The sequence below is a fragment of the Pholcus phalangioides genome, unplaced genomic scaffold (assembly GCF_987345545.1).
Source record: "Pholcus phalangioides strain wild (caught in Gottingen) unplaced genomic scaffold, Ppha-v1.0 ptg000008l_1, whole genome shotgun sequence".
Taxonomy (NCBI): Eukaryota; Metazoa; Arthropoda; class Arachnida; order Araneae; family Pholcidae; genus Pholcus; species Pholcus phalangioides.
In genome coordinates this window covers 4,275,470-4,290,847 of record NW_028301601.1, presented here as the reverse complement: position 1 = coordinate 4,290,847, position 15,378 = coordinate 4,275,470, and the positions used below count along the sequence as shown (strand labels likewise).

The following is a 15,378-nucleotide window of genomic DNA, read 5'->3' as shown; positions in this document are numbered from 1 at the left end:
AAGACTTTAACAACTTCAAAGAAAGACACTCGGTAAACACTTCATGCGTTGGCTCTTCTTTTTTAATGGTTGGAATATCTATCTATATCTCCTCGCGTAAAGTACCATAACCACAATCAAGTTCAACGCCAACACCACGTGGAAGAGGGTGTTACTTTTTGAAGAGCAGGCCCCATAAAAATGTTTTCAGCACCACGTGTTCGAAGTGGTGAGGTTTTATCGCGTACGCGATGGGGGGGAGGGAGGAGGGAGACAATATCTCACACCGTCACTGGAACTCTGGAGTGATCATGGTATCGCATTACTGTCAAACACATGACGCATACTTAACGCCTTGATTTTATTAATCTCGATATTGATTGGACAATATCAGTCACGCCGGGAAACGCCGAGATACTCGTGAACACTTTTCATTGCTACGACTGAGAGGAGAGATAAACACACTATTTATATGCTTAAAACAGGACCCCCCCCCCCCCCCTGAACGAAATTTCTCGTTACGGGCCTGGTTTAGACCAGTATATGGAACAGCCCAAGCTTCCAGAACTAAAACACTATCCAACGAGCAGAGACAGGAATGGAAATGGACAGCATAGACACATACGATATGGAAAAATGTTAAGGCCTCTTTATCGGCCCTTAATATTTTCCGAATGAGAGCAGGCAGCCCTTCGACACGATACTTGAAATTAGGGCTCGGAGTTTTATGATCAAAAGATTTTTCATCTTTAGGTCACGAAAATCCCAGCTTTACTCATAATAAACACGGAAATGTATTCCGACATCTGCTACTTATACTTTCAACATAGAAGACAGATGGCACCACCACCACTAGAACACGAAGAATGGGAGGAAGTATAGCGCGCTGGTACACTAGAGCAGAGGTGACAGCACCACTTGCACATGAAAGACTCGTTACTCTGTCCTATAGCTAACATAATCGGAAACTCTAAAAAGAGGATGCATATTTGTGCTCAAAATAAACGGAATAGATTTCTAATCAAAACAGCGGTAATTAATAATTTTTGAAAAACGATTGTTTCAACGGATACAGAGATTCATTTAATAAGCATACAGTTTTTTTCTTGGGGAGGGGGGGGGAGGAGAATATTTTTTTAATGAAGGATAAGTACAGGGTTTTGCTGAAAGAATGTAAATATGTGTTGAGAAGAAAACAAATAAACCGAAGACCAATTGCTTCACACAGCATTCATTAGCATCATTCAAAGACGATTAACAGGAGAAACTATGCATTAAAGCAGGGGTTCTCAAACTGTGCGCCTCCAACCTTTGTCGGAGCGGTGGCCCGACAAAGTTTTTCGAAGAGATTCTTTGTTAATCTGCTCTCGGGAGCCGTGGATGACCGTTGGTTATGGTAAGGGGCGCCACGGGTGGAAAAAGTTTGAAACCCGTGCATTTTCAGGAACTACGCGTTCGCCAAATTGGGAGATATCGCCCCCCCCCTTCTCCTGGCCGAAAGATGGAATGATATGGGGGGGGGGGGTAGAAGCTATTATAACATAAGATCTTACGGATTAGAATAAGTAGGAGGAAAGGGCGCTGAAGAGGAAAAAAAATTCTGACGTTAGCAAGCTGTGAAACAAAAAAAGTGTTTAAAACTGGTTAAACGCCATCTAGTGGCGTTCATCTGTTTGTCACGAGTTGCCAACAAAAGTTTTGATTAGATAGAAAATGTTCAGATATTTTTCCTTGTAATAAAAATCTATAGAATAGTTATTGACCGTAGAATAGTTCCATTTTTTGTAAAATTTTAATTTTATTTTAAGTTTTTTTTTATTATATATAAACAAATTAAGTGTCAAAATTTAATAGCTACTTAGAAGTCCTAGTAGTTTAAGAGTCCTGGAATGGGCTTTGATTAATGACCCGAAAGTATTTGTTTCCGATGTGATTCTCCAAAATAATAATTTCTGAATGCTGTGTAATTTCGGATAACGAGCAAATCTTGACTTGGTTAACGAGCGATGGTCCGCATTACCAGCAAAAAATACTGCGCTTTTTCTACTTATTTTCACGTTATCATAACTGAGCTGATGGTTTTTTTCCTTTCGCCCACACACGTGTTATAGAATTGTAGTAATATTCTCCCCTAAGTCTCTCCGGTAAGCGTGCCTCACTCGGAAAATTAACACACGTGCACTAGATGTAGCATTGTAGTATATGCGTACGTGCGCTTGCAGATTTTTTTTCTTTTCAAATTCTGCTTGGAGAAAACTGTGGGCTGATTTGAATTATTGAACGTGACTTTGAAGGGGCTAGCTCATGAACAAGAGCCACTACTTGTCGAAGAGATTTTGTTCTTGGGGAAGCCCATGAACCGGAGGTGCATGAGAATGAAATTCAAGAACTAGCGGTGAAAAATGTCTATAAGTGTTGACGGTAGATGAAGTGATGGATGTCTTTTGCACGAACCAGCAAGAGTTTATGGACGGTATCTCGTCTGAGGAAGAGAGAAGTAAGTAGATGTCCCTTACACATAAAATGAAATTAGAGAGATGTGTAAAATATGGGAATTTCTGCAAAACTCTGTAGAAAAGAACCACCCAAATAAAGTTGTGGCCACGTGCAAGCAATGAATCTCTCCTATTTGAACACTGCAATTTCCCAGAAATCCTAAAGAACAGGCAAATGCCATTGGATAAAGTTCTTTTTGAAAATCACGCAAAAAAATAAATAAATTTACAAACAACAGTGAGTCTGTAAATCGTCCTAGAACGATAGTCCTCCTCTCTCTCGTCGTTTAGAGTAATTTAATTTGTAAGCATTAGCGTATTGTATGTTTATTTATGGCGTTGTTTATATTACGCATATTTTATTGCGATATGTATAATTATCATTGTGTTTAGTTATTGATTGAATGCCATTTTTATTAGTCATTTTTATGTGAATGAGTAATTGTGGAATGAATTATCCGAGTTTTCATCATTTCCTATGGGGAAGTTTGGTTCGAATAACGAACAGTGTTGGCGGAACGAGTTGAGCTCGTTAACCGAAGTTCCATTGTATTACTTGGAGAAAATAAGACATCGTTAGCTTCAGATACCCCGGATACATATCTTTTTACATCTGATTGGGTCACCAGTTCTCCCCTCAAAGCTTAGGCCACGAGCGTCGCCTTTTTAACTCCTAGGAACAGTAGTCACGGTCCTGAGGGTATTAATTTTTGGGTAAAATGCCTGCAACGAGGTAGCGGAGGAAAAAGATGCCCATAACAAATATAGATGTGATATATTTCAAAAATACAGCGACCCAATTAAAAATGCAATTACAAACAATATACTGTATATACATGATGAAATACCATACAATGCCCATAAAAAATATTTATGGTTGTCTTATTCCAAGTATGCATAATTTCTCGATTTACCTCCACGTGTTTATCATATTTCTTTTCGAACGTGTAAATTGTGCTAGAATTCACCACTCCCGGGGGTAAGCTATTCCATTTATTTACAACAATATTAGAGAAAAATTCCCCGCGATACAACAACCTACAATTGTCCCGTACCAATCGATACTAGTGTCCCCTTGTCGAAGCAGTCGATTGACGGCGTATCAATAATTCATGGTTCCTCCTATCCATCGCGTTGAAAATTTTGAACACGTCGATCATATCCGTGTGTTATCCCCCGACACCAGCGTTCTTCCGATGTAAGCATATTCCAAAAAAATCGTTTTGAGCGTGCCATCAAGAGCACTCGTGGCTCTTCTTTTCACTCCCTCGACCAAGTCTATGTCCCTCTGTACGTATGGTCTGCAAAACCTTACAGCGTACTCCAGTCCAGGATGAACTAAGCCTCGGAAAAGCGAACATTCTATTTTATATTTTGACCACCGTTGAACAATGTTCAGAAAACCTAAGCCGCTCGTAAATGAGAATTCCCAAATCGGTGACCCTAGTTGCATCCGGGATAGTGACGCCATTCAACTCGTAAGAGAACCGTGGGCTGTTCGAACCAAAATGAGCGACCATGCACTTATCAACGCTAAACGTCATGCTCCATTCATTTGCCTGTGCTGCAATCCTGTTTAAGTTGCTCTGGAGAAACTCCCTATCGCTTTGATTCCCGATTACCCCCATTAGGTTCACGTCATCTGAGAATTTGCTAACAATCCCAGCGATACCCTATACAAATACAAATACAAATACAACGCCACAACAGGCAAAATGCCCAACGAGGTGGCTGATAAAAAGATGCCCATAAAAATATGGATGTCATATGTTTCAAAAATACAGCAACCCCATTAAAAATGCAATTAACACAAATTATAAACAATATACATGATAAAATATTATACAATGCCCATAAAGAATACTTATGGTTGTCTTATTCTAAGAATGGATAGCTTCTCGATTTACCCCAACATGTTTATCGTATTTCTTTTTAAACGTGTCAATTGTGTTACAATTTACTACCTCCGGGGGTAAGCTATTCCATTTATTAACAAACCTATTAGAGAAAAATTCCCTGCGACACCATAACCTTGCATTGTCCCTCACCAATCGATACTGGTGTCCCCTTGTAAAAGCGGTTGATTGGCGGTGTACTAAAAGTTCATGGTCCATCCTATCCATCCCATTGAAAATTTTGAACACTTCGATCATATCTCCTCGACACCTGCGTTCATCCAATGTAAACATATTCAAAAAATGAAGTCTCTCTTCATAACTCAAGCCCTGTGTGCCAATAAGGACACCCTCATCGAGTTTATCGATAAAAAGTGAAAAAGTGACACCTGCCCTATCAGAAAATTTCCCCCCGTTTCCTCCCGTTCACCATAACACGGAAAGCCTCCGCGCGAAGCGTTGACGTCACTGAAGTCGTCCATTTCACCTGTAGCCATTGGATAAAGCAGGCCGACGTATGCGAAATCTTTACCTTTTTTTACAGTATATCCAAAGGTGGTTCCCAACTTCGAGGTGCGAATGCAAGCCGATCTCCCCATTAAAAAGTCTCGCCGCAGAAAGCAACAGGCCTACAACGGTAAAAGCATCAAACATTACACTTCACTCACAGTTCGAAAAATATGTGATAGATGGCAGCATTATAACAAGCATTACACAGAAACAAGCTTCACGTTAGGTGCACAACACGGACACGCACATTCCAACATGCACCAATTCGTTAGAAGTTCCGCAGAGGAATATGGAAGAGGTACATGTGTGGTTTAGTATATTATAGTATATCGAAAGACTATAAGTGAAATGGACGACGACTTCAGTGACGTCACGAGCTTCGCGCATAGGCTTTCTGCTATAGAACAGTGTTTCTCAACAGCCGGGCCGCGGCCCGGTACTGAGCCGCCGTGACATCATTCATACCGCTTCATACCACGCCGTGACTGTTCTGTCGTTTCCTTTTCTCCCACTCATGTTCCGTTAATCATGTGATTGATCGGGCCTTCCATTTGCAAAAATAAATGAAACCGGGCCATGGGCTTCCAAAGGTTGAGAACCACTGCTATAGAAGGTGTTGTCTTGCCATCCACATCCAAAAAACTGGTTTTGCTCAGCTTGAAATCGCGGCCTGCGTGGACCCGGCTGAAAGGGGTATACCCCACTTTCGATATTTAAATTTTTTTTTATGGAAATAGTATTTTAAAAAATACAAATTTTTGGTTGGTTTGTCTCCACGAGTCCCCTTCCCCCTGCGTACACCTCTGCACACATGTGATGGACATGCCCCACGGAAACCAGACTCCTTCAACCAGTGCCGAAATCTATTAAGACGAGAAAACCCTCAAATGTTCCATCTTCACTTGTTCTGCCTCGTAAATACCCTTCGTAATAACACTCGCAAAGAAAAAAAAACCTCGTGTCTCCTTCAAACATACGAGATCCTGGAAAAATTATCCTCCTGGTGGAATGACGGTAAGTATCAAAAACTCGACAATAACGAGAATATACCCCCAACGTTTCACCTCCACGTTCTTAAAGAGGTTATTTCCTAAAACGACTACAATTCTGTAAAAAGACACCATCCCTTAATAGTTTAGAAAAGAGATACGCCAAAACCTTAAAGAGCCAACACACACATATACAATAACCCTTCTTTCTGTTGTTGTTATAATGGGCAAATAATGGTTATTATTTAATGAAACGGCCTTGGGAATGGATACGCCAGTTTAAAAATGGCGTTAATAGACGATGGTTAAAGTGAATGTTTCGAATTCTTTTTTGAGAAATGGCGTGTTTCTCGTTACCTATATATTTCCTAGGCTGTCACTCGATACGACAATTAACTTGCATCCTGTCGGTTTCAGGAATTTCCTGTGTGTGCCGTGCAGGGGATTATTCCTCTGACTTTTCCTTTTTTTTTGTATGGATTCCCCCCCCCCCCCAAAAAATGACAAATGATTTTCGAATTACGCTGGATGATGTGAGCTAATGTGCTTCTGAAGAATACTAAAAGACGTATTGAGAGAATTCAAGTTATATACTAGCTGTGTATGTCTCAGTAAGGAAAGTGAGAGACACGTGGTCTTCGCCAGGGTTAGATATTTGATAGTAGCAACACTCCTGTAGAGATGCGATACAACAGAGATATGTATTGTCATTCAAATGACAAGCTATCTACCAACTCACTTCGCAGCAAATGAGTTTTCCATTCTGAAGTTCTAGGCGGTTCTGAAGTTGTTTACAGCTATCGGGTGTAAAAAGCGTATGTGCGGAGGGGCCTTTACTCTATGGCAGGGGGTCTTCAAACTTTTTCCAGTCAGTCGCCAGCACTGCGTGTACCCATCATCAAAAGAAGAGCACCCTTACGGTAAGTTTAACATACGAATGCCGGATGCATGAAATGGTGGTGATTTCAATCCTTGAATGCAATTCCTTTAAGGTGTGTAATTGGAATGTTGATCAAGTGCTCGCAAGCATGAAATCGAACACGCGCATCGAGCACTCTGGGTAGCACTGTGGTGCTCGCGAACAACGTGTTGAAGATGCCTGTTCTATGGCGACTGATGACAGTAGGGAAAGGCTATGCAGCTCAATAATATTACCAAGGGCTGCAAGGACGGTTTGTTGTTTGTTTCAAAAAAAGTATTAAGATTGGTAAAAGCGTTCGACAAACGACGCCGAGTGATGTTCGAGAGCATGCAATTCAGTGCAAAATATTGGTGATGTATTCAATCGATGGGTTTGGGAAATGCTTTGGGCCTGCTCTAAGGATTCAAGTCCTTGCTTGTACAAAACGGAGGGATAAATTCGAAAGCCTCTTAACAGAGTGTCTTGTAACTCCTAATTCAGCCTTTATCTGATCAACCGTTCATCGTAGAGGAATGGTTTCAATTTAAGAAATGCTCAAAATGTGTTCAAAAATCACCCTGTACCAGTTTTGAGAGTGGAAAATACCGTATCACAAAATAAAAAATTTAAATTTGTATATGGGCACCCCTTTCCTGAAAATCCCAATTAGAAATTTGTTGTCCTGTCTCTTCTGAGGTCAACAACAACATTCACGTTTCTAAGTGCAATATTGCTATTAATTCTCTAAATGTTTTATCCAATAAAAATATCATTTACATAATGGTGGATGTGTATTGACATTTGTCGCGCGAATCGTAATGTTCGATTACGCGGGGAAGAGTTACGTCTTCGAAGTCGGGGCCCTTAGGAAAAACCTTTTTCACGTGGGCGACTGGAAAAATCGAGCTTCCATCCATCTCATACACATAAATACCATGATGTAATTTTCGATAAACGTCTTTCATTCTCCCATCACTATTCTGAAGTTGACAAAAAAAGCCAAACAAGCCAGAGAGGTCCTTAGCAAAATTTTCAGGCGTAATACGGTCCCCCCTTTTTCTATTGACAACAAACTCATTTTGCATAAATTGATCATACCGCCGTTATGCATTACTTTACGCAGCTCCTACCTGGATGTATGCAAAAATCCTAATGTTATTGCTCTTGAACGTATCCAAAACGTATCAATCCGAAACTTCACCAGCTCCCCCCTGGTTCATTAGAAATAGGCATATACCCAGAGATACCAAGATTGAAACAATCATGGATTATGACAAATGTATCTCACAGTAGAAATTGTGTGTTGTGATTCTCTCCACAACTCTGACTATGAACATCGTGAAAGCTCGCATTTTAATAGCACTGGTACAGTAATAGACTACAAAAACCTAAAAACTTTCTCGAGATGCCCAGACCCAATGTTCCTGGACTTTACATATACTTGCACAGGCGTACGCAGAATTTTCTCAAGGGGGAAGGAGTTAATGTTTCTCCCTGCAAAATAACACTATAATCTCGGCTTGGGGGGGGGGGGTGGGTGTTAGAACCCCAAACCCCTCCCCCGTCACTTCCGTACGATATACATGTATGTAATATTATAAATCGATTATTATGCATAATCGCTGAGCATTTTAGTAAGTTTGATAAATTTCCCTAAATGAATCACTTTTACCGGCGATTATGCATAGTAGCCTACCCAATCGTTGTGTCGTTGGTAAATATGATGAATCGTACTTCATGATATAATATACTACATGATTATTCGTACATGTATTGTATAATTATATCAGGGTGCGACTATATATTCATCACACATACTAGACCCATTTGGAACTTTCTCACCAAGTTATCATTCACAGATAAAGACTTAAATTTAACTATTTATCAAATTTACCAACGACACTTGGTTATTATGCATAATCTCCGGTGAAAAGTGATATTTTTTCAGATTTATCAAATTCACCAACGATGCTTGTGGGGTATTATGCATAATCACCGGTGAAAGTGAAAAATTTATCAAACTTACCAAAACGATTGGCAAGTATGCGTAATAACCAGTCATTATGTAAAATAACTGATTTATCATATTCACCTTAACATGTATGTGGCTAATTCTCTTCATTCTGGTACTGCCAACGTTGATACGCTGCATATGTCATTGTAAATATGCATCATGACTACATATATTATATTCTGTATTTATCTGAAGTAAAATATATTATTCATCATTATTTACCTCTATATTATCGTATTCACATAACATTAATCGCATCACTATTATCATGTTGCATCTTCAGCATCTTACTCATCGTGTGGTGACGTTATTTTTACGTATTCATCACCATATTATGTCCCATAATAAGTTAGCATCAATTACAGTCGATTCCCGTTTTTACGAATACCGTTATAGCGAAAACCTCGTTTTAACGAAAACTTTTCTAATCCCCCCCAGATGAGTTCACATAGGAACAATGTAAAAATCTGGAATTCCTTTATAATGAAATTTCGCTATAACGAAGTGATTTCTCCTGTCTCTTCGAGTTCGTTATAACGGGATTCGACTGTATCATCAATATATGCTTGTCCATTAGTTCCTGTGGAGGCGGCTGGTAACTCCCGGGGTAAAGATGTACTTCCAGCCGCATTGCTAAATTTTTCGCCATCTCAGAGATGGTGTGACGATGATTCATTTCGATCAAGGATGACTGTGTTTTCTTTGATTACGTATGACAATATAATTATGATCATGAATTCTACAAACGATTATTGAACAACTGATAATCGGTGGCTTATTTCTGTTTCAGATCAATTCAATGATGTGTTGGTTAAGAAGAACAAGCGGCTTTCTCTAACAGATTCAGGATATATTCGAGACGTCATGTACTTCCATGTTGAGACACTTAAAACGAAATTAAAAGCTTTTCATACCTTCAATTTTTGGTTTCAAAACATTTTCTAAGAGCTGAATGCGTGCATGTCTGATTATTACATATTTCCATGGGTCAAACATGAATTCAATAGCTGCACAGGGTGTCCTGTAAGTGCTAATGCGGCCTTTGTCTCATCAACCGTACGTCGTAGAGGTATGATTCCAAGTTAAAAAAATACTCAAAATTCGTTCAAAAATTGCCCTGTAACTGTTTCGAGAGTGAAAATACAGTGAGTCGCAAAATAAAAATAAAAATCTAAATTTTTATACGGTCCCCTTGTTCTCTAACTTCCAATTAGAAAGTTGTTGCCCTGTCTCTTCTGAGGCCAACAGAGAAGAATTCCATGTTTCTAAGTGCAATATTCGCTAACATGGTTGAATTCAAAAATTGGAGGAAAGGATGCATGCAATAACAGCAAAAACTAACGGACGACGTTTTTTTTGGGTGTGGGTCATAATCCCGACAGACGAAATCCCGACAGGTCAAAATCCCGACAGGGTCGAAATCCCGACAAGTCAAAATCCCGACACGGTCAGAATCCCGACAGGGTCGAAATCCCGACAAGTCGAAATCCCGACAGGGTCAAATTCCCGACACGGTCAAAATCCCGACACGGTCAAAATCCCGACACGGTCGAATTTAAAAATTCAATTTCGCCGTATAAGCCGCACTTCGCGATTTCTGTCGGGATTTGAATTTCTCGTGGCGAGGGGGCGTTGGGGCACCGATGAGAATGATAAATTGCGATCAAATAAATTTTTCAAATTTTAATTTCGCCGTATAAGCCGCACTTGGCGATTTCTGTCGGGATTTGAATTTCTTGCGGCAAGGGGCGTTGGGGTGACGATGAGAATGATAAATTGCGATCAAATAAATTTTTCAAATTTTAATTTCGCCGTATAAGCCGCACTTGGCGATTTCTGTCGGGATTTGAATTTCTTGCGGCAAGGGGCGTTGGGGTGACGATGAGAATGATAAATTGCGATCAAATAAATTTTTCAAATTTTAATTTCGCCGTATAAGCCGCGCTTCGGGATTTGAATTTCTTGCGGTGAGGGGCGTGGGGGCGCCGATGAGAATGATAAATTGCGATCAAATAAATTTTTCAAATTTTAATTTCGCCGTATAAGCCGCACTTCGCGATTTCTCTCGGAATTTGAATTTCTTGCGGCAAGGGGCGTTGGGGTGACGATGAGAATGATAAATTGCGATGAAATAAATTTTTCAAATTTTAATTTCGCCGTATAAGCCGCACTTCGCGATTTCTGTCGGGATTTGAATTTCTTGCGGCAAGGGGCGTTGGGGTGACGATGAGAATGATAAATTGCGATCAAATAAATTTTTCAAATTTTAATTTCGCCGTATAAGCCGCACTTCGCGATTTCTGTCGGGATTTGAATTTCTTGCGGCAAGGGGCGTTGGGGTGACGATGAGAATGATAAATTGCGATGAAATAAATTTTTCAAATTTTAATTTCGCCGTATAAGCCGCACTTCGCGATTTCTGTCGGGATTTGAATTTCTTGCGGCAAGGGGCGTTAAGGTGACGATGAGAATGATAAATTGCGATCAAATAAATTTTTCAAATTTTAATTTCGCCGTATAAGCCGCACTTCGCGATTTCTGTCGGGATTTGAATTTCTTGCGGCAAGGGGCGTTGGGGTGACGATGAGAATGATAAATTGCGATGAAATAAATTTTTCAAATTTTAATTTCGCCGTATAAGCCGCACTTCGCGATTTCTGTCGGGATTTGAATTTCTTGCGGCAAGGGGCGTTGGGGTGACGATGAGAATGATAAATTGCGATGAAATAAATTTTTCAAATTTTAATTTCGCCGTATAAGCCGCACTTCGCGATTTCTGTCGGGATTTGAATTTCTTGCGGCAAGGGGCGTTGGGGTGACGATGAGAATGATAAATTGCGATCAAATAAATTTTTCAAATTTTAATTTCGCCGTATAAGCCGCACTTCGCGATTTCTGTCGGGATTTGAATTTCTTGCGGCAAGGGGCGTTGGGGTGACGATGAGAATGATAAATTGCGATCAAATAAATTTTTCAAATTTTAATTTCGCCGTATAAGCCGCACTTCGCGATTTCTGTCGGGATTTGAATTTCTTGCGGCAAGGGGCGTTGGGGTGACGATGAGAATGATAAATTGCGATCAAATAAATTTTTCAAATTTTAATTTTGCCGTATAAGCCGCGCTTCGGGATTTGAATTTCTTGCGGTGAGGGGCGTGGGGGCGCCGATAGAATGATAAATTGCGATCAAATAAATTTTCAAATTTTAATTTCGCCGTATAAGCCGCACTTCGTGATTCCAGAGGCCTGAGTTAGGTCTGACCGTTCATCGCATACAAGTTCCAAGCAAAAATTGATATTCTTTGCCTTTGTAGTCTAGTGGGCTCACCCAGAAAGCTCGAGAACGTGGGTTTGATTCCTAGCAAGAGCACAGGTGAATTTTTCCTTCCTAACTTCATCTCGCATCAACCAACCGTTGAAACCTTCGTATAGATAGCGGAAAGTGATATCATCCTCGGAAAATATAGTGTGTGTGGCTCAAAACAAAAAAATCTAAATTTTTCTTTAATTTCCCGTCCTTTAACTTCCAATTTGAAAGTTGTTGCATTGTCTCTCCTGATGCCAACAGAAAAATTGCATGTTTCTCAGTGCAATATTCGCTAAGATATTTGAATTCGAAAACTGGAGAAAAGTTATGAAAAGACAGCAAAAACTAATCGACAACGCTCCTTCCCCAAATTTATGCTGTCCTTTCCACCTTTCCTTCGAATTTTGAATTCAAATATCTCGGCGAACATTGTACTTGTCAACTTAGATTTTTTTTGTTGGTCTCAGGAGATACGGTGCAGTCACTTTATAATTAGAAGTTTTAAAAATTTATATTTTTTTATTTTGTTACACACTGTGTTTTCACTCTCAAAACTGGTACAGGGTAATTTTTGAACGCCTTTTGAGCATTTTTTCAAACTGAAATCATCTCTACCACGGATGGTTGAGAAGACAATGGCCGTACTAACTCTTAAAGGACACCCTGTATGCAACTACACTACCACACAATTTGCATACTCTCTTCAAAGCCTTAAGACCAACTTAGAGATAGAATTTTAAGAAATTTGTTTGGGAGTCTCAACAGTATGAAATAAAACTACTGAGAGAATTTTATGTTTATAGCTTCGTAGTGAGAAGGGGGGAATTGGGGATCCGGTCCCTTCGAAATCAGAGAAAATGATTGAAATAAGGTAAAACATGGCCAAATATATTATTTGACCACCTTGTTCCCCCCCCCCCGAATGGAATTTCTAGATACGGGCCTGACCTTCAGTGGTTGCGGCTCGGCGATGAATCAGTGAATTAAGCTGTCAAGACATGTAATTTTATACATATGAATAGAAATATTTCTCTACTATTACATTGCTTTCGAAAACCTTGAAAATTTTAAATTAAGATCTTCATGAAACGGTCTAACTTTGTGCAATATCATTTGACATTTTAAGTCTATTTGAAACTTGAGCGAGAAAGAATTTCGAAAAATTCTCAAAGAAAATAATAAGGAATAGCAGTGTTTCTGGAGGATAGAAAAATCGATAAATGCCAGAAAAAGGCAACCCTGAATCCTTTGCTTTTCGCCAAGTTGGAAAAGTAAATGAATTTCCAAATTATTGATCTCCATTGATCATGGTATGCGCCACAAACCACTTGCAGCGACAAACGGAAATCCCGACAGAAATCACGAAGTGCGGCTTATACGGCGAAATTAAAATTTGGAAATTTTATTTGATCGCAATTCACCATTCTCATCGTCGCCCCAACGCCCCTCGCCGAGAGAAATTCAAATCCCGACAGAAATCACGAAGTGCGGCTTATACGACAAAATTAAAATTTGAAAATTTTATTTGATCGCAATTCATCATTCTCATCGTCGCCCCAACGCCCTTAATCGCGAGAAAGTCAAATCCCGACAGAAATCGTGAAGTGCGGCTTATACGGCAAAATTAAAATTTGAAAATTTTATTTGATCGCAATTCATCATTCTCACCGGCGCCCCCACGCCCCTTGCCGCAAGAAATTCAAATTCCGAGAGAAATCGCGAAGTGCGGCTTATACGGCGAAATTAAAATTTTAAAAATTTATTTGATCGCAATTTATCATTCTCATCGTCACCCCAACGCCCCTCGCCGCGAGAAATTCAAATCCCGAAGTGCGGCTTATACGGCGAAATTAAAATTTGAAAAAAATTATTTGATCGCAATTTATCATTCTCATCGTCGCCCCAACGCCCCTCGCCGCGAGAAATTTAAATCCCGACAGAAATCACGAAGTGCGGCTTATACGGCGAAATTGAATTTTTAAATTCGACAGTGTCGGGATTTCGACTTGTCGGGATTTCGACTTGTCGGGATTTTGAACTGTCGGGATTCTGACCGTGTCGGGATTTTGACTTGTCGGGATTTCGACCCTGTCGGGATTTTGATCTGTCGGGATTTCGACCCTGTCGGGATTTTGACCTGTCGGGATTTCGTCTGTCGGGATTGTGACTTGTCGGGATTTCGTCTGTCGGGATTGTGAACGGAACCCGTTTTTTTTCCTCATTTATGCTGACCGTTGCCAACTTTTCTGCAATTTTTAAATTCAGATATCTCAGCAAATAGAGAATTTTTTTTTTTTGCCTCAAAAGAGACAGTGCAACAACTTTGTAATTGGAAGCTAGAGGACATTGGGGACCGTATAAAAATTCAGATTTTTTATTCCGGTACACATTGTATTTCAACTCCCAAAACTAGTACAGGCTAACTTTTGAACGTCTCTGTGGCATTTTTTTTTAAACTGAAACAATGCCTCTAAGACGGACGTTTGGTGAGATTAGCATTTTTGATGCTCAAAAAAATACATTCAAAACCCCGAATGTCAGAAAATATTTATGTATTCAATGTTTTTCTTCAAATTTTCATTTATTTTTTTGTGAAGAAATAATTCACTTCGTCGAAATTTTTTCAGCTGAGATGGCGTGTGCAGGGTATACAGTCAAACCTCTTTAATGAGTCACTCTTGAGAGACCAAAAATATAACCTCCTAAGCGGAATGACTCGTTAAGCCGTGATCGCTCTGGTTTCCATATCCCCATTGATATATTCATGCAGTAAAAACCAAATTTTAGTCATTCAAACGAGTTCAGCCATGAAAATTGATTACTCGGGTTTTTCCTAATCAATTAATGTTTTTTAATACATTTATTTTTTTAAGCAATTTATCTGCTGCGTAATTACGCATTTAAGTAACGCAAAGTTTTCGATTTTTATAGAAATTCGCATGTTTACGGAAACCAAAGTATTTGTCGTCTTTATGTAGCAGTTTATGGTTTTTTGAACATCATAAATGAAAATAAAATATATTCTTCATGGGTTCTAACACATTTGACACGTTTGAAAATAAATACAATAAACATGGCGGTAAATCGAAAGAAGCTCTATCCATACTTAGAATAAGACAACCATAAGTATTCTTTATGGGCATTATACAATCCATATATACAGGGTGATTATAAAAAAACTATCCCGACATATGGGCCCCTAACTATCATACCAGTCACAGAAACTGAATGAAATTTTGGCATAAGGTATTTTGAGGTATGCGCTCAAGAATGATATGGAAAACAACAG

General features: G+C 39.5%; 1 long non-coding RNA gene across 1 annotated transcript in view; it reads left to right on the top strand.

Moving 5' to 3' along the window:
* Positions 1–9,703, top strand: part of LOC149083520 (uncharacterized) — a 67,766-nt gene extending 58,063 nt beyond the window's left edge. Inside the window, exon 3 of the long non-coding RNA XR_016192901.1 lies at positions 9,574–9,703. This is a non-coding gene — a long non-coding RNA (uncharacterized LOC149083520). The remainder of the gene's footprint in view (positions 1–9,573) is intronic.
* Positions 9,704–15,378: the final 5,675 nt, after the last annotated feature.